Source organism: Dermacentor andersoni, chromosome 5, assembly GCF_023375885.2.
Source record: "Dermacentor andersoni chromosome 5, qqDerAnde1_hic_scaffold, whole genome shotgun sequence".
NCBI lineage: Eukaryota > Metazoa > Arthropoda > Arachnida > Ixodida > Ixodidae > Dermacentor > Dermacentor andersoni.
In genome coordinates this window covers 83,463,524-83,482,648 of record NC_092818.1, presented here as the reverse complement: position 1 = coordinate 83,482,648, position 19,125 = coordinate 83,463,524, and positions in this window count along the sequence as shown.

Genomic DNA, 19,125 nt, shown 5'->3' with positions numbered 1-19,125 from the left:
GCAAAACATTTCAGAGTATCACATTTGTTTTCCGCGCGCCGCACCATGGTGATTTGGTCGCTCGCGTAAGACACCACTCGACGCCATATGCCTTTCAAACATCTTCGTTGCGCGCACATTCAACACGACGCTTGGACGGACTTTGAGGAGTACTTTGTCGTTTTATTCTACGCCTGCAAACACAGCTGGCAGAAATTGCCTCACTAAAGTGCCTAGTTGCTGAGTTTTCGGTATAGCAACCGAACAGAGCCTGTAAAAGAAATTGCATTCCGTGCACGAAGGACGACCATGAACGACGTTCTGCGTGGCGCCTGTTTACCTGGTTGTCAGCGGTTGGTGGTCGGTGGTAGGATTTGGGATACTAAGGTGCCGAAGTAAAATGGCGCGTGCTCTCACACAACCGAGCGGCGGGAGGCGGGGGAGAAGGAGAGAGGGGTGAGGAGGGGAGAGAAAGCGGCTGTCGCTCGCTCGTTCGGGCTATACGCTTATATTGAAATTATCGTCGATGACTGCTGCACAATTTTTTGTTCATCAATTACTTACGGCGCAGTTTCCTGCCTGGTTGCTCGCACGTGACTAGACTGTTTAATAAGGCGAATGCCTTATGTGCCCCATGAAGCAAATACTCCAGCGAGCTTCCGGTGTTAACGCCCTATGTTAAGGAAACCCACGTGGCCAAGTGCTGACGTCACGTTCCCGGCGCTGGACCTGCTGCAGCTGGCACTGCGAAATGTCACAGTGAACAGCCACGTCGTCGGACGGATGCGCTTTTCCACACCCCCGAACTTGACTTTGCACAATTCGAAGTTTGAGTTGACCCACGTTCAAAACCAGTCTGGTTAACACCGAAAATTGACTTGCCCCACCCTCAAAATTGACTTTGCCCAATTAGAGCACGTGTCCAGGAGAAAAGTATAGCGTGGAAGAGTGCGAATGCTTTCACATTCAATGCACGTGAGGAGACTTAAGTGCCTCTTCAACTTGTATGCCACCGATGAACTTTACCTGTTTGGTTAACGCAGTTCGGGCTGTTTCACGTTAGCTTGAAAGCAGTGTACACCGTGCTACAGCATAACCTGGAATGCTCGAAGGATTACCAACAGGCATTACATTTCTAAATATCATCCTACGTCATTTTATACAAACGCTGCAGCGAAAGCAGTCATCATCATCATCATCAACAACAATTTATCTTTGTCCACTGCAAGACGAAGGCCTCTCTCGGCTCTCTCCAATTATTCCTGTATGGCGCTAGATAATTTGCACCTCCAAATTTCCTCATTTCATCACCCGACCTGATTTTCTAACATCTTCGACGTCGATTCTTTTCCAATGGCATCCATTCCTTAATTCTAATGGTCCACCGTTTATCTAAGCTAAGCATTACATAGCCTACCCAGCTGTATTCTTTTCTGTTAATTTCAACTAGAATATCGGCTATCCCTGTTTACTTTCCAATCCACACCGCTCCCTTCCCGTCTATTACTGCTGCATACATCTCGCCCGGTCCTATGCCGTTTTTTTTTCTTACTGATTTCACCCTCTGGCCTTTTACTGTTGCCTCAACCTTTTCGACGTTAAAACTTCGCCTATCGCTCACTCTAAATTAAAAAAAAAATTAATTATGCGGTATTACGTGCCAAAAGCATGATCTGCTGATGAGGCACGCCGTAGTGGGGGACTCCGGAAATTTGGACCAGCTTGGGTTCTTTAACGTGCACCTTAATCTAAGTACACGCGTGTATTCGCATTTCGCCTTCATCGAAATGTGACCACCGTGGCCAGGATTCGATCCCGTGACCTCGTGCTTGGTAGCCCAACACCAGTGCCACTAAGCAACCACGGCGGGTATCGCTTACTTTCTTCTTGGTGATCAGCTTTGACATTTTAGTGAATTCTACCTGATCTCTTGCTTTTATGCTTTGTCGTTTCTTTATTAGGTCCTTAATTGCTTTGGAGAGTTTACATAAAGCACCAAGCAATTGCTTTGGTACCTTACCTCCCGCTTGAATTGGTGCTTCTGAAATCAGCTTGGTTGTAACACCTGAATGTAACATCATTCATTACATCTGTTATCTTCGTCTTCCTCTTATAAAGTTTCATATTCTTTTTTGGCGAGCACCAGCCTGCTTTCGTCTGCTTTTACTTTAGTGTGTTTAGACTGACCTGTTCCTCCTTGACTAATTTTGCTTTACTTTCAAATTTAGAGCAATCCTAGAACTCATTAACCAATGATCATTGCTATTAACGCTACTTAACATTTCTACATCTTGCACAATGCTATGATCGGCAGAGTGTATCAAATCTATTTCATTTCTTGTTTCTCCACTAGGACATTTCCAGGTCCAATTTCTGTTACTGCACTTCCTGGCGGAGGTATTCATTATTAGTCTATTCCTGCCGGCGAATTCTGCCAACATCTCTACTATCCCTAGCATTGAGGGCGAAGTCGCCAATTGCTTATTCCCTAGCCTGCTTTCCCTCCGCTTTTGTGGGTGTTCAGGTGCTCATCTCAGCTGGCTTAGCCGCTTATGCTTGGTGCGAGTGTTGTGTAGTGTTGCACGCGTATTCGTTGGCTTTGGTGTTAGCTTTCATTTTCAGTGGAAGATCAACCATATGAAACTTCGGAACCATCCACATTAGCGGGATGTCAACAAATTACTCTGGCAGATGAGCTTGGATGAGATGACAAGATGCGTATGTCGCGGCTCTGCGTTGTGCACCAGGTCTGTTTCGGTTCCTCAGAGATGACAGGTAAACCCTATACCGTTCTGCAAGCGTTTCACTTTTGTTATTGAAGCATTTTCGTTCAGTCATGGAGGCCATAAACGAACTGGAGTAACTTTGTGCTCCTGCTTGGTGAAACTTAGTTACGCACACTACATTCGACGAGATCGCGTTATCTTTATTCTTGCTTAGCGTTTCCATAATCGATTTTTGCTCACCCGCGATGGTTTGTTGACAAGCGAGGTGATGCTCGCGTTTTGTTGTGTTTGCGATTTGCTCTTCGGTCGTCCACAGCCAGGGGAGGAATTGGCACTGACCGTAGGCCTGACGTAAATGTGGCGCTACTTGACATGCCCAATGGTAGGCATACAAAGTTTCCACCTCCTGGATAACGCGCGAAAGACCCCCGTCCACCCCGCAACTGGATTAAGGGAGAGCAAGCGCCCTTTCCCTTGGCACCTTGGACGATGAGTCGATGGGCGCTAATGAGCACTCGAAAGCGAGGTGAACACCGACTGCTCAATAAATCGGCTGTCAAGCCGTGTTTTCAGTGCAAAGCGCAACCTGAAGGCCCCGTGTGCAAAAAGAAAAGAACGTTTTATACAAAAACACACTGATCGCACGCTTACAGTTCAGGACCTAGCGAACATAGCGCTTGACGCAAGATTACATCCATGAAGCAAAGAGAGTTCGCGAGCATTGAAACCGTCGTCGCACATTTCAAGCACCGTTCCAACGCTTACCACACTGTACATTCATACCCATCGATATATCCCAACGTATGATGTTGATTTGAAGAACCAACAAAAATATTCCACTTCTGCAGAACGTAACACGACATGCAGGCCCGAAAAACGCAGTCTGCTACACAATTCTCGCCAGCAATGCATCGGTGGTCTGGAAGGGATATGGCCGCCGCCGCCCAGTCTTGGTGGCATGCTGCGTACCATTGTGTTGCTCTGAATGTTCTTTTTTTTTTTTTCGAGTGACTACCCTACTGATGTATAGGTATCATGAATGATTGAATGAACCTAGGCAGAACGTAGGCAAATATGTAGTAGGCGTACAGTGACAGCATCAGTGAAGAACGTATGCCTGAAGGACCGCCAGAAATTGCATAGGCGATCTTCGGCTGATAGACTACAAAGATCATTCAAGCTTGTAGAAATTTGCAGTTTTGTGTTTTTTGAAGGACCGCCAGAAATTGCATAGGCGATCTTCGGCTGATAGACTACAAAGATCATTCAAGCTTGTAGAAATTTGCAGGAAGACTTAAAACTTCGAGAGCACACTCGGCCGGCCAGCACGGCACTTACCCGCAATACCGAAGTCCATTTCAACTCATTGTTAATTATAATCGGCAATTTTGCAACTAAAGAAAAGTCAATTTCACACCCACAATGCGAATCATCGACAAAGTATTAGACATCAATACGAAGTAAGGTTAGTCGTTTTAACAGCTGCATAAACTGTTGTAAACATTCGCTTACTAACTAAATTTACAAGCATGTTGTCAGGCGCCCAGGGGCAAACACTGACATCTCATTCGATGACCGCGAACGCTCGCTTTAAAGCGCTGGCGTGTAGAAGCGCGGCATCAGCGGCGGGCGAATTCCCCTTCGCGCTGCCCCTCATTTCAACGCGAACTAGCTGCGCGAGAACACAGCGCATACGAAGCCATCAGCTACCTCAGGCCGGCTAGCCTTTGGACCCATCGCAGATGGCATGCAAGATAGGACGCGCGAGGCGGCGCTCAGTGGCCGCAGCTGGAGTAGAAGAGATTGGCCTACCCTCTCCCCACCCCCTACTAGCGCGCGTGGAAAGATCGCGCGCCCCCCTACCCGCCTTCCCCTCTTACAAGGACGAGAAGAAGCCGCTGTATCGGCACCATCATGCTCAACTCACCCTCGTATAGGCTGTCAATCGCACTTGTAGCATACGGCGTGCGGCCGCGATATTATCGCGGTTCGACTTTAAACGGAACATCACGGCGACGGCGACGACGACGGCGAAAATTCGCCTGAAATGTCTCCCAAACTGCTTTCGCAATAACAGTATTTCTCTTCTTGCTGTCGCGATTCTCTGAAAATGCGCGTTCGGAGCCAACGTCAGAATTTCCGTTAGGGCTGCGCTCGGTGGCTGTTTCCAATGATAGTTTCGAAGGGACCCTCGCCAGTTTTGGCCGTTTTAAACAAACAAGCGTAGTGTGCACATGGTGCTGACGATTGTGTGGGCAAAGTATTGAGGCAATGCGCCCGCGATAATCGCTGAAATGTCAAACCGAAAGCCGCACAAATTAGTCACTCGTTATTCATAGTGAAATATTTAGCGCGCACAATCGACAAGGACACAGTGAAGGAGGCCACGAGCGCTTACTCACAACTGTTTATTTTCGGAAAGATACAGAACATAAATACCCCAGCTATCAGCGCTGAGCATGTGCAACAAGAGTCGTCAGCATAAACAGAAACAGATTAAAAACCGATTAGAAAGGTTCAACCAGTATTTAAAAATTCTAATTTATTGTCAGTGATTGCAACAGAGGCTTGGCTTATGCATTTTTCAGCACACTTTTTGATATGAAACGCTTCTGTAATTTCACGTGTTCGTTTTTATCTGTTTTTATGTTCTGTATCTTTCCGAAAATAAACAGTTGTGAGTAAGGGCTCGCGTCTCCCCCTTCACTGCGTCTTTGTTGATTGTGCGCGCTAAATAATTCACTATGAATTCGTACCAACTCGCCCAACTATTTGTTCTGCTGTAGTGACTCGTTACAATACATGCTTATCCTCATTGTCTGCAAGGCTTCCGCCCGCTACATATATTCGCTTGCCTGTAAAGATTCATTGAAAGTTGCCCTTGTACATACCGAAGGCCCAGTAAACCAAGGACAACACTACAGAGAAACGAAATATCAATTTATATTGATAAGGTCAGCTCCATTTTCGTGAATTTCACGTTAACAGGTTGATTATTAGAATAGGAAACAAAGGTCGAGGTTCCACTTCCTTTTTATCTGTGGTGTAACCACCGCGCCGCTACGTTAGTGTGATGTCATGGACTTCAATGTTTCTTTTTTCTTTTTGCATCTGTATTTGTGCCCGTCTGGCTAAGTAAATGTTCCTGAAACTTACTAGGCTCATTCTTTGGGCTTTTTTTAATATAATGTTGCGCATCGATACAGATATAAACGTTAGATAGGCCGGAGTTGGCGCCGTCAGAATCTGCGGCGTCACCGTGAACCAGTGTGGGAACTATCAGACGGTGTTGCACCGATCTTTTCGCCTTTGGGTCATATATGGCTTATCGAGCACCTTTTTCCACATAGAGTTTCATAATAATTGCTAGAGGGAACTGTGGCGCTAGTGTCTACAGGAGCTGCAAGCAGGGCAGTTTAGCAAGCATTGGAATGATGCGTACGTAGTACACGGATTTTCGCAAACTTCGTCCTTCTTCGTGACTTTCCAAGGATATCATTTTTGAAGAAGGTGCTGCGTCATAATTAATCCAACAAACATTATTGAAATTGTTTAACGACAGGATTCGAACACAGGACCTATTGAGCAGAAGTACGATATTGAATCCATTATGCCACGGACGCACGGACAAGCTTAACCACTGCAGTTACAGCAACAATGAGGGCTTGCAGAGGGGTCTTATTACCCGCTGCATTAAAAACAGCATAGATTGCTTTGAAATTTAGGCCAATTCAGGCTGAAATAAAGTGCAATAAACGAAGCCACAAGAACGTTTGAAGCTCCAAGCACAAAGGCCATATAAGTCCATGTATTACCAGTGATTCCCATGGTGGCTGAATGATCGCAGTGCCAGAGTACCCTCTATTACCTGTAGGAAACTGTATGTCTCTTTAAAGGTACAAAGGTAATTTACTCATGGAGGTAAAATCAGTGTCGTTTTAGGGCCTTTAGGGCCTTTTAGGGCCTTTAGGGCCTTTTCACAGCTGTCGCTGTGCACATGCGTGAAACAGTGGAATCTCTGTTCTGGCACTGACTGTAATTATTGGTGAGTGAATTGAGAATGGGACTTGGAATGTAACTTGCACGAGTAAGGTTCAACAGTAGATAGTCCGCAATATGTGACTAAAAATGGCTCTGCGCTCCACATACCGGTTCTTTCCCTTCTGCCGTTCAATCGGAGCAGTGCTGAGCCCAATTTTCTTATTATTTATTAATGATATCCTAGATTCATTAGCAAATAGAATTCACCTGTTCGCAGACAATTTTGACCTTTACTCCGAAGTAACTGATTCCCACGACCAATGTCAACTGCAGGAAGACCTTTCCACAATATAACTATGGTGTCAGGGGTGGCAAATGTCCCTGACTGTATCTAAATGCAAAATGATTTCTTTTCGAAAATGCAAATATTTTCTCAAGTCTAACTACCTTTAAGAAGCTGCATCTTGCAGTGAGCCAACACATACAAATATCTAGGCGTACAAATAACAAAACACCTTTCTTGGGCACCACACATTCACCGCATTGTTTCTGCAGCAAGTAAAACACTGATATACCTGCAGCAGACGCTAAGATTGGCACCTACGAAACTAAATCTGTTAACTTACAGTACACTCGAGCGTCCGAAATTGGAATACGCTGCAGCCATCTCTGATTTCCATCCAAAATACCTCAGCAGAAGCTAAGATTGGCACCTACGAAACTAAAGCTGTTAACTTACAGTACACTCGAGCCTCCGAAATTCGAATACGCTGCAGTCATCTCTGATTTCCATCAAAAATACCTTATTGGTGCAATACAAGCCATAAAAAATTGCGCCGTTCGATTCACATACTGAGACTAGTCATTCCTCACCAGCGCCCCTGAACTAAAAACACGGTCGATGAAGAATGGCGCAAACGAACAGGGACGAGATAGCAAACACGGGCGAATGCAGGTCCATGTTTTAATGTACTTCGAAATCACATCACTAGTTCCTTGGGCTCTTTTCCATGTTTCTGCGCTCGTCCGCGTTTTCGATCTAGTACCTGTTCGTTGGCGTCATTCTTCCTCGAACACGCATCGCCAACATGCTCAACACTCAGTACTGCTGAAAACACGGCTGTGTCGTGAGTGCGTGCTCGCGTGTGTGCATGTACTGACCTGATAACGGAATGTAATTTTTGACGATAGAAAATTCCAAACATAACTGGACTTCCTTTCTTTAGACGCACTATGACCATTAAGAAGTCGAATATTCGGCACCCATACATTGAGCGCACCAAGTGAAATTCCACCTTTTAAATATATGTAGCCAGCGGACTCTAGTCCTGAAAATATCGTTTGTTTCACGGGACAAAGGACCCAAGTGCCACCATTTGGTTTTGTCCATCCAAAATTGGCAGTGCAGATATTTTAACGTGAACGAGGATACGCCAAGAGACCTACTGAATGAAATCTTTGTGAATGAAATCGTTTGCATTCAAGTAAAAAAAAAAATATTGTCTGCTTGTACAACGATAAAGGAAGTGTTCGCTTCATCTTTGCAATGACTGGAACAAATAATTATCACGTTCGCACGCTTTTAGCTGATAACTCAGTTATTTCTTTTACCAGCGTCTGCATATCTGACTGTACAATGCGCCGATATTACTCGTTAAATACGAGTACTCCAAAAAAAAAAAAAGTTCGCAAAGTATCACTGTAGCACTTTGATGCTTATTCAACGGAGTCTCCAGCCACATAGGAATAATATAAAGCAAACTTCACGCATTTGTTGACAGTCAATCAAAATGAATTAATTAATTAATTAATTAATTAATTAATTAATTAATTAATTAATTAATTAATTAATTAGATATTAGCTTCACGCGCACTCACCTGGTAAGCGCACATCATTTTTTGGATGGTGTCTCCGAAGGTTTTATGCCGAGTGACGAACGAGTTGAAGATGGTGTTGCTCGTCAGGCTTCCGATCTGCTGGACAAACCACCACGACGTGTGGTACAGGAGCTCTAGCGCCGTCACGTTTCCCATCAGGGCTGCCATGGCGTTCAGGTGGGGCATGCTGGTGGCATGCACCAGGTCTCCTTCCGAGATCGGCGGCTTGATGAGGAATCCAGAGCGAAAAGGTGTTACCTCAGCTTGGGCCTTGCCGTAGTAAAATATTTTGCACCCTTATGGGTGCTGGTTTCTCCAGTCGCTACCGCCCTTATATCTATGCGCGTAAAAATGTTGTGCTGTACATGACAGCGAGCTCAGACTCGTGTGCGACTGAGCTAGTTGTTTGATCTAAAACATGTACCAGTGGGAGACGGGACTAGAACGTCGACGAACAATCAATTTAGTTTTATATTTGCGCATGCGCCTACATATACATAGTTCTGCTCTTGCAAAAAGAAAAAAAAAAGAATCGGGTAGGCTGTACCAGCGGCGTAGCCACAGTGGGCACGTGAGATGTCTTGTGCGTGAAATGTTTGGTGCGTGAAATGTTTTGTGCGTGAAATGTCTTGTGCGTTGTGTCTTGAGCGTCTTGAGCACTACTGTACAGCAGTGGACGTAACGAAATGCACAAGTAACATTTATTCACGCATTAGAATGCATCTATACTTATGTTACGGCTAGCGTAGGTCTCAAGGTCTAATTCTGAAACCGTGCTCGCTTCCTTCTCATGATGGGTGCATTTGTTTTCCAGAGGATCTTTGGACACTATAGAGCATAAAAAATTATCCCCCTTCTGGTGGTGGCCGAGACTGGCCTGCGCCGGTCGAGTGCGTAGATGGCGTTCGTAAATGGTTGGGACTCCTGCGCTTGCCCCCAGTCTCCTGCTCTTGCTCAGAATTCCTCTGCGATAAGATAAACGATAATTGAAAGCTGTGTAATACTTCTGAGCAGCTGGAGCGCACCAAAACATCTGACACGATTCATGAGCTTGACATCGATAGGTAATAAATGTTTATTTCATGCATGCACTCTTCGTGTCGTCAGTCGCGGCTGTCACCACGTTTACTTGCCACAGAAATTTCCGCCGTGCCACTTCGGTTTTTCCGATCTAGCATTTGACCTCTTCCCCTTTGAAGTGCTTCGGGTTGTTATTCATTGGCCCTAACCCTTACCGGTGCAAAGATGTTTACTACAATAATAGCATTCACAAATTACGTGGCTGGCAGAGGGCGGTGATGCGAGTTGGAGCGAATTTTTTTCAGTGGTGAGAGTACACCGTTTTATGTACATGTTTTCAGCAGTTTTTGTTTCAAAGAAAAGGAGTGCTTTTCTTGGCTATTTGCTGTCTGTAATATTGGCGACCGTTTCCGAGTCAGCGCTCACTCTTTCGTTCTGTTTGTCTTTGAATTTTGCTTCCGCTGTTAACCTATTGTAATAGACGGTATTATTTGCCGTTTCTGCCCTTCAGGTGAAGTTTATTATTATTTACCTAAGTCATCTATAAGCTATCCAACGAACTTTTGAGTCCTTTTATCCTTCGACAAGCTCTTCACGACATGGTTTCCACTGTAAAGTACTGTTTATAAGTGCTCCTTATACAAGTACAGAAAAAAAAATTCCATCATGGTTCCTAAAGAAAGTATGCAAGAGCCAATCCGGGCTTGTGGCTGAACTGTTTGTGTGTTCACATAAATGTTCTTACGCTATAATTGTTCGCAAGAGAACGTGCCATCTCATCGTAAAGTGATACAAATTAGCAAAGACCGTTGGCCAGTTGAAAACAGCCCTTGAAAACGAACAGCTTTGTGCATTCGGCCTCCGGTTCCAAGCCCTGCCAAGCCTCTGTCCGACACAATTTCTTCTCCGTTGAAAGGGTAAGGTCGGTTTATTTTTATAATCCGAAATATTCGGCAACCGCAGAACCTCCATATACAAATGCGACTTGCTAAGTCTAGTTCCAATTAAAAGAGCAATGTGATTCTAGCACTAGCTGCGAGCAGTTTACGTTTGGTTGAGTTATCCCGCGGAAGGTGGACGTGGACAAACGGGAAATTTTACAAATAACGCCTGAAAGCGCGGCCGTGCTATTCACCGTCCCGGTGTTTGGCTTGTTGTAGTAAAGTTTGTGGCTGTGACCAGGCGTTTGAAACTAAAACACCGCTAGTTCATAGGTGTAAAGGCATAGAAACGGAGGACATAATTCAAGCCGATGCCATCGCCTGGGCCCGCACACGCGTGTTTTGCTATCTAAAGAAAAGTACTTTTGATACAGGAATGTGCAAGCGACCATGACCTGCCTGTGAGAAGTGAAACAAAGAAATGGTTCTGGGGGAGCAAAGAGCAAACGTCGTCTGCGTTTACTTTCCGCCATTTATTGCATGGTGCTGTTCTATTGTTGTGTTCATATAGGAGGTTCGATTGTGTATATCGTTCTAACGTACTGAGTATGTAAAGGAAAGTGTAAAATTAGTGTGGAGAGCGGTCACGATCCCGTTTTATAACCAGAGCATTGTACTGGAACGAAGCTGGGCCTGAGCGATAACCGTACGAGGGAACCCTACCCCCACCTCTCGACAGAGGAAAGGACGTAGAAGCGTGCACAGGATTAATAGAGAGGTGAGGGGATCAGTAGGAGTGGTGAGAGGAGGCGCGCGCCGAAGTGATTAGTGCGCTGAGAAGCGCATGAGGAGGAGTGCTTAGCGGCAGCATGCCTGAGTGGGAAAGAGAAGCAAACCAGCCAGGCGCATTGGAACGTTCGGACTGGTTCACGCGAGTCACTACAGCGAGCGTTGGAAATGCTGAGAGACAGAGCAAGCGCGCCTATAGCAAGCAAGAGAGCTGAAGAATGGGGGCTTCTTCTTAGCGGGGTATACAGCACCGCGTATACTTTGGAGTTAGAAGGCATGGGATTGCGATGGGGTCAGGGGCTGTGGGCAGAGACGTTCTGGCGATGAATAGAGGAAATGAGATAGAAAAAATTACCAAAGGTAGTCAAGACGACCTGGTCCATGAAATTTGTGCGTGAAAAAGAAGCAGTTAGACACACCGCAATGCCGAAGTGGCACAATGGCGGCGCGTTACCTAAACGTCGTGGAAAGCAACGAGTTGCGCATTAGAAAGCACTGAGTGTAGTGAAACGTTGGCACCTGTAAAACACTCCGGTTGAAAAACCGGCTTCGAGTCCCAATGGGTGTACGATAGAGTTAATGAAATGCTGCTACCCATGGCAGAAGATGAATGTGTGCTCACGGGGAGACGATTTGTGTGACACTTGAATGCCGCGTTACGTACTGCGTGGACGATTGTTCCTGCGTGATTCACTACTCTGATATTAAGCCGTTTGTTTACCACCTAAACTTAAATCAACGGTGTATTGAGCTCATGGTAAAAGGAGTAACCAACGGACGCATCGCCTTCGAGGGAGGCGTCCTCGTCGAGTATTTATCTGGCAACTTTATTAAAACCATACATTTACGTAAAACCTGCGCCTTCGAACAAGTATTTTAGCTATACTATGGTTCGGAAACATTCAGTGGCGGCATCTTTGTTAACACTGGCATTCCGCTTCTGCTATGAGTGTCTGACAATGGCTCTGAAGAATCCTCAAGGAAGCAGGAAGCGGAATTGTTATTAAGCAATCCTGCAAGCAATGGTTTATCCGCCAGTGGCTGCATGTACACGAATGCTGTTCTACTGAGTCCCGTTGCAGCAGCGGCCAGCTTCGTATAAGAACGGCATCCATTCTGTACCCACCCTGGTGTAAGCGAGAAGCCCGCAAGAGTGTTCAAGAACCTTCCAGTCGCACGCGTAGTTCGCACGGAAGACTTCCTGAAATGTCAACCATAACTGGTAGTGGCACATCCCTTACCATGCCAACAGTGCGGTTCGTCATACTTCGGGGAACCGGACAACTTAATACAGAGTATCAAGCAGTACCAAAATAACGTAGCCAAGAAACGCGGTCGCCAACTTGCTAGATGAGCGTCGCTACAACGCAGGTCACAATATTTCCAGAAATGCTGCAACTGTCATTGCCACGGAAAAATCACTAGTAGCTATATTATTACAAAGCACAGTACATGCGCTCAATCGGACAAGTGGAAAGCTAACTGATATTGACAACAGATCATTGCGTCATCTAATGCTTATAAAGCTCAACGCCTTTATAACAAGCGCCTCTACAACAAACTTACCTTTATAACAAAGGAGTAATTCTGTCCTGGTTCTATTGTGAGCTGTGAGGTTCGCGACCCTCTGCAACGAACTCACCTTTATAACGAATGATTTCGGAGGCACCAAGAACTTCGTTACAAAGGCGTTCGACTGTACTCGCATAAAGTACTGCCTGACTTCTTCACCAGCGTAAACAAAGGATCTCGCGACACGGTTCCTGAAACGTCGTTCACCTTGATTTTGTTTGTTTATTTGTGTGTTTAGTGTTTACTACTCACGTAAAAAAAGAAGAAAGAAGGACCTCACGTTATAGGACAAGAGCCGAACAGCAGTTATATTTTCGGCATCAAATATGGTTTTGAAGAGGTTCTGAAAGAATTAATCAAGTGTTCTTATATTCAAGAGTATTTTATTGTGTTGTAGAAGGTAAGAAGAAATTCCTTCTCTGGCCCTTAGGCTGAAATTGTACTGCTGAAAAATATTCTATTAACTTGTCCAAGTCAAATTAACGTTAAAAATTCAGCTCCCAAAAGTAAGAGAACTCAAGTGGTTAACCATTCAAACCAGACGATTTCCTCTAATGAGTGTATTGCGACGAGCTGACGTGGGAACTTCCCGATCTGAAACCCTCGTGTGATTTATAACCTGCTCTCTGCAGCCTCCCAAGGCAAACGCTGCTGTTCTGAAACATTGTACTCGTTGAGCTTTGCGGATGTTTGTAGAAGGATAAGTTTACTGAAGCTGGTAGAACATTAAAGAATATAAACTCTCGTACCACCTGCCAGCCGACACCGTCGTAAACCGCGCTCAGGGCCTGTACCCAGTCCACGGCTTTCCAGTTCGGCAGGAACTTGCTCAGGTCGGTCAGCCTGCCGTGGACTATCGTTTCGAGCTTGGAGGCCTTGCCGACGGCTTCACTCAGCTTGTTGAATACTGTGGCCTTCGGGGTAAGAAGATAGGAACTGTACTCGAGAAACCGCCCATCATAGTCGTAACAGGAATCCAAGCTCATTTCTTTGCGCTATGGAGAATGTCACAAGTGCGCGAACATGTACGAGAAGGAACAGTGAAAGAACACTGCACCAAAATGAGGCCTGGCGCATTCTCTTTTTCCAAAAGAATGTGGCCCATGTCTCTCACAGTTACGTGCACAACACTCCGCACATCGTATTGACTTAAGCCTATTCCAAACGATGTGTACTGTCCTGAAACGGTATGCACTCTGCGTAGGAAAAATCAAGTAACACAAGTGTGCCAAACTTTTGTGCAGCATGTGTAAAGTCAGCCAAAGAAACACGAAGAACAAATGTTAGGCTAAGATGCAGTGATATGATGCTCTTCCATGATATTTAAAACGTGACTTTTATCGAGAACAAAGCTGTTACAAGTGAGAACCCTGTACAAATAAATATGTAGGGCAGTATTCATAACCCTGACTCACCAGCACTCCAAAGCCTTTCGAACTAGAAGACATCTACCGGAAAGGCGTTTACACTGAGTGACACATGACAAAAGGTGTGTCCTTTCTGATGAAGACCTCTTGCGGAAGCCATGAGTGTATTTACAGGGGAGGCAAGTGGCGGCATTTCTCCCCCTCCTGTAAAAATTTTGTGTGTGTAGTTGGGGTGGTTTCCGCAATTTGTGACTCCACTTTACAGAGCATGCACTGTTGGCTGCACATTGGCAACTGCAAGGACCAATTTCTCTGAGATTTGTGGTCAAGTACGTAATTCTCCATTTATTGAAGATCATCTGCTTCTGCAGTAAGGACTATCTTTTTTCAGTCGCCACGTTGCCGTGTAGCAGACATCGTTAAAGAACCTAAGTGAGTTGCCAAAATAAGCGATGTTGCGCCGCGCCACCACCATCAGCAACGTTTATGGCGCTGCAGGCGCTAATGGCTCCACTTGGTTGTCAGTCGGCGTCAACTGTTGCCAAGCGCGGTTTCGGCAGTCTATGAAAAAGTTGTTGCACTCTCCATTCCCAACAGCCTTTTGTACGTGAATGCGCTCATCATGTCAAGGTGTTGTGTGCCCGGGTGCACGAATGGTTACAGAGCATGTAGAATAGCACGCCATTTCAGGGGAGCTACAGCGACCCGGATGTGAGTGCGTTTTCGCATGGCGGGATTCCTCCCGGGAACACCGCCCAAATCACGCGTTCGTGACGCCCATTTCCACAATGGGGATGTCCAAGGAACGTAGTTCTACACCCTGGCAAAGAAGTGTGAAATTTGCAAGGGAAACGGGAGCCTTGTAAAGGATGTGTCCTGAAAGTACTAATTTCTTAACTCGGCCATTAAGTTTTTAACCCACCAGCAAGGAAGCTGCAGCTGCATGTGTGGGATAATCCATCTTTGTCGGAGTACTGAAAAATAAACAATTAGGTTGAAAAAAAGATTAAGGCGTACTGTGCTCGCCTCGGCATTAAAAGGAAAGCAGCGACGCACAAGATCTTTGTAGTGCGCAAGATTACCTAAAATGAACGGATTTCTGTGCATAACTGAAATAAATAGGTCAGATTCATTCGTCCCCGCAAAATTACACCAGGTGACTATAGATGTAAATTAACTACTTATTCTTTTACTGTAAGCTAACGCTGAAAGCGAATTGGAACAATATTTGGGGTACATACAACAGGTCATATATGGGTAACATTTTGTTTATCTAAGGTGCAATAAAGCTTCACTTTGTTCATTTCAGGGTGCTCACTGCTGCTTATTTTTCCGAGTGTGTGTGTATGCGTGTGCGTGTGCGTGTGTGTGTGTGTGTGTGCGTGTGTGCGTGTGTGTGTGTGTGTGTGTGTGTGTGTGTGTGTGTGTGTGCGTGTGCGTGTGCGTGTGTGCGTGTGTGTGGGGGGGGGGTGCGTGCGTGCGTGCGTGTGTTTCTCTCTCGCCCTTTGATCTCTTCTTATATATCAAACCTGCAGAAGGATGTCACGCCTTTGCTCGAGTAACCTCTCCACCTGTCATTAAAATTTCTTTCACCAGCGCCCACGTGTTTTCACATACGGTTCCGTCTCTCAATTATATCCATCACTCTTCATAGATGTTATTCACGTTTGAACGTGCAAAAATCGACAGTTTGGCCAATTTTCTCTTTCTTAAGTTTATGTTGTTGTTTTGGATGTGGTTCTGCAGAAAAGCACACCACCCGGATGACCAGTTTTACGGAACTGAGATGCGCTCAATGCGCAGAATAATGACTTAAAGCAGGCAGTGCCGCATGGCGGGGAATGACGTAAGAACAAGCCCAGCGTGTAAACGCAAGAAAGTGCATTCGTCGCTGTTGCCTTGATTGTGAGGAAGAATTGTAGCGCTTCAGGTCACGTGGACCGAACACTTAACTCAAGCGTCTGGGCGAAATGCCTGTAACAGTTTCCAACAAAAATCGCTGGGAGGAAATCTGCGGCTAGTGTCTACGGGAACTGCAAGTATGGCGGTTCAGGCAGCCCGAGAATGGACGGTACGAGGATTTGCCTCAACTTAGCCATTGTGGCTTCGAACAGCTTCCTAACTTTGCAAATTATCATTTTCACCAAATTTCACCTTATTTGTCCAACATTTCGCAATGATTACACATCTGATGGAGAGTAAATTCTTTCCTTTGTTTGTGAAAACATGAGTTCTCAGAAATTTAGAACGATAGAGCGTAATAAATGTCACTGGGAGCGTCTGAAGGCGCAAGCGTAATTATTAAACAATGCATTGTACTAATCCTCCATCACATGAAAGTTGAATGTTTGCAGCGCAACAGTTGCCTGTAGTATTGAAAGAAATAAACTATGAGGTAGCCTTACGTCATAGAGCCGGCTTTCGCAAGCTTACTCTCCGTGAAGCCATTTCCCTTCGCTCAATGAAAGTCGGTCAAAACATTTGACCCTGCGCTCGGCGGACTCGACGAATTGTGCTTGATCTCCGGCAAGTTTTAATCATCGACGCACACTTGCTCGAGTGCCTTGACGACCGCTTTTTGCACACATTCTCCCGATATGCTTGTGCAACTCCTGTCGATTTTGCAACGCATACATTTATTGCCTTCCCTGCAATCTGCGAGTGCGGCGGCTGCACCTCATTGTCACACCAGAGGTCTTTTCGGAAGAACGTGCGCTACGCGCTGCTACTGCATCCATTGAAGACAACAAAACCTACCGCGACATGCCCACGTACTTTGCCGACTTTTGCTGGCTTCAGTTTCTGTTACGTAATGCTCCCTCCTCGTTATATTCATCCTCCATGCCTCTATTATTGTTCGCGGGAAATTCTACGTCCTAAAAGAGGCCCGTTACACAGCAATTGCACTCGCCTGCACGGTGGCACTGCTGTGCCTGAGGAACCGTACGTAGTCCGGCGGCACTGCCTTGCCGTCGTCGTATATCGCCTGCAAGTGGAGCTCGACGTACTCGGCGTAGCTGTTCTCCGACGCGGTCTCGATTTCGTGCAGATGGCGAGAGGAGAGCACCACCGTCTCGGGCGATATGACGAAGATCTTTGAGTTCTCAATTCCACGGATCGGGAGCATTTCGATACGGAACCAGAGCGGTATCAGCCACTTGCCGGACAGGATCACAAGGTGTCGGACGAGGCGCGCGTAGCTGTCGTGGCCGATATACCGCTGCGGTGACAGGAACGCGAGCTCGCCGGTGCTGATCAGCTCCTTCAAGGCGCGGAGACCAGCCTCGTCGTCTGGCCTGGCGTCCAGACAGAGCGCCATGAGTTGCCAGGGCCGGTTGCTGAGGTGCCCGTCTTCCAAGATGTTCTTGGACGCGTTGGCCGAGTAGATCTGGGTGAGCCCCAGGACCCATTTCGTAGTAACCTGCAAGACACAAGACGTGGGTTCCAAACATTCCAAAGAGTCAGTCGAAGGGTTAACGAGGTTTCTTACGTCACAGTACCCCAAGCTGTGTGGGAAGCAGGCCAATGTACCTCTGACTCACTGCGCACAGGCCACCCACTAAGTGTTGCTCACCCTAGCGCACGCACTGTCACCTGCTCGTCAACATTTTTTCATCGCAGAGCTATAGACTGGAATGGCGTTCCACACCACGTCGCTGCCACCACATCGCTGTCATCTGCCTTCATGGAAGAAGTAACAAGTGTTCTGTCTCTAAAATAACATAGTGGGCAAACTCCTGTGTTTTTGTATACCCACCCCTTATGTAATACCCCGCAAGGGGTCTTTAATGTAATAAAATAAAAAGAAATGAATTAAATGAAATCTACGCACTGCGTACTACGTCACACGTAGGCCATGAGGCCTACACGTACATTTATGTGATACCTATACTGTATGACATATACTGTATGACAACCAAAGCGTTGTAACGGACTGTATTGTTTAGCTGCTTTATAAAGAAATAACAAGAAAAGCTGCACTTATAATGCTTTAAAAACCACTTTGCGCCCTCCAACTGTGGAAGTCGCGTCCTGACATCAAGCGACGATCGTAGATTTCCTTGAGTCGTTGTTTAATAGCGCCTGTAGGCAATTTCCCTGTCTACACGATGCATGTCGGGTTTTGCCCTATGTATTTCTGAGTTAAAGACATATGGAGCGATCGCCCGTATAATCGATCGTGACCATGCAAACTATTGTTCGCTCTTGAACAATGATATTGCACGTCGAAACAGCAAACTATATTGTCCTTAGTTTTCCGTTTCTTTTGTCAAATTTCTATTAAGTGCTGTTCTTAACACAGCACGAAACAATGTGACCCCAACATTGTACAATATGAACGCTTACGTGGCTCTGTGTGAGCTTGTGGACAGCCGTCTAAGAAATGGAATGCAGCGCTGTCAGTTGAGGATGTATTATGGGCCATATAAGTGGGTAAAATACGAGAATTCTCAGCGCTACGCATGATGCATCAAACTCGTTTCACGATTTGCACGTCAAATACGTGTTCCGCACTGTGAGATATATTTGCTACTAAAATTACTGACAGGAGAAAGAAGACACGTTGGCAACAGCACGGGCGTTACTTCCGACTGATTTATTCAAGGTGCAGACTCGCGAATAACTAATTATATACGAATGCACGCAGAATAATCACGACCATTGTGGTTAGTCTGTTACACGCTAATACATAAGATATCTATGAGCATACTCTACGTTACTGCATAGGGTTGATACGGAAATAATGCCAAAATGAGCGTTGAATCCTTTTTCGGATCTGTTAGCACAAGTCATATTTCTTTGCAATTTCTTTTTCATAAATTACCACAAAACAACGAATACCAAACCTCAAGTGCTAAGAAAACAAACAAACTTTATGCGCTACCGCGTATACCGAGTGTTTCAGCGAACACTTTCAAAGATTTTTATAGG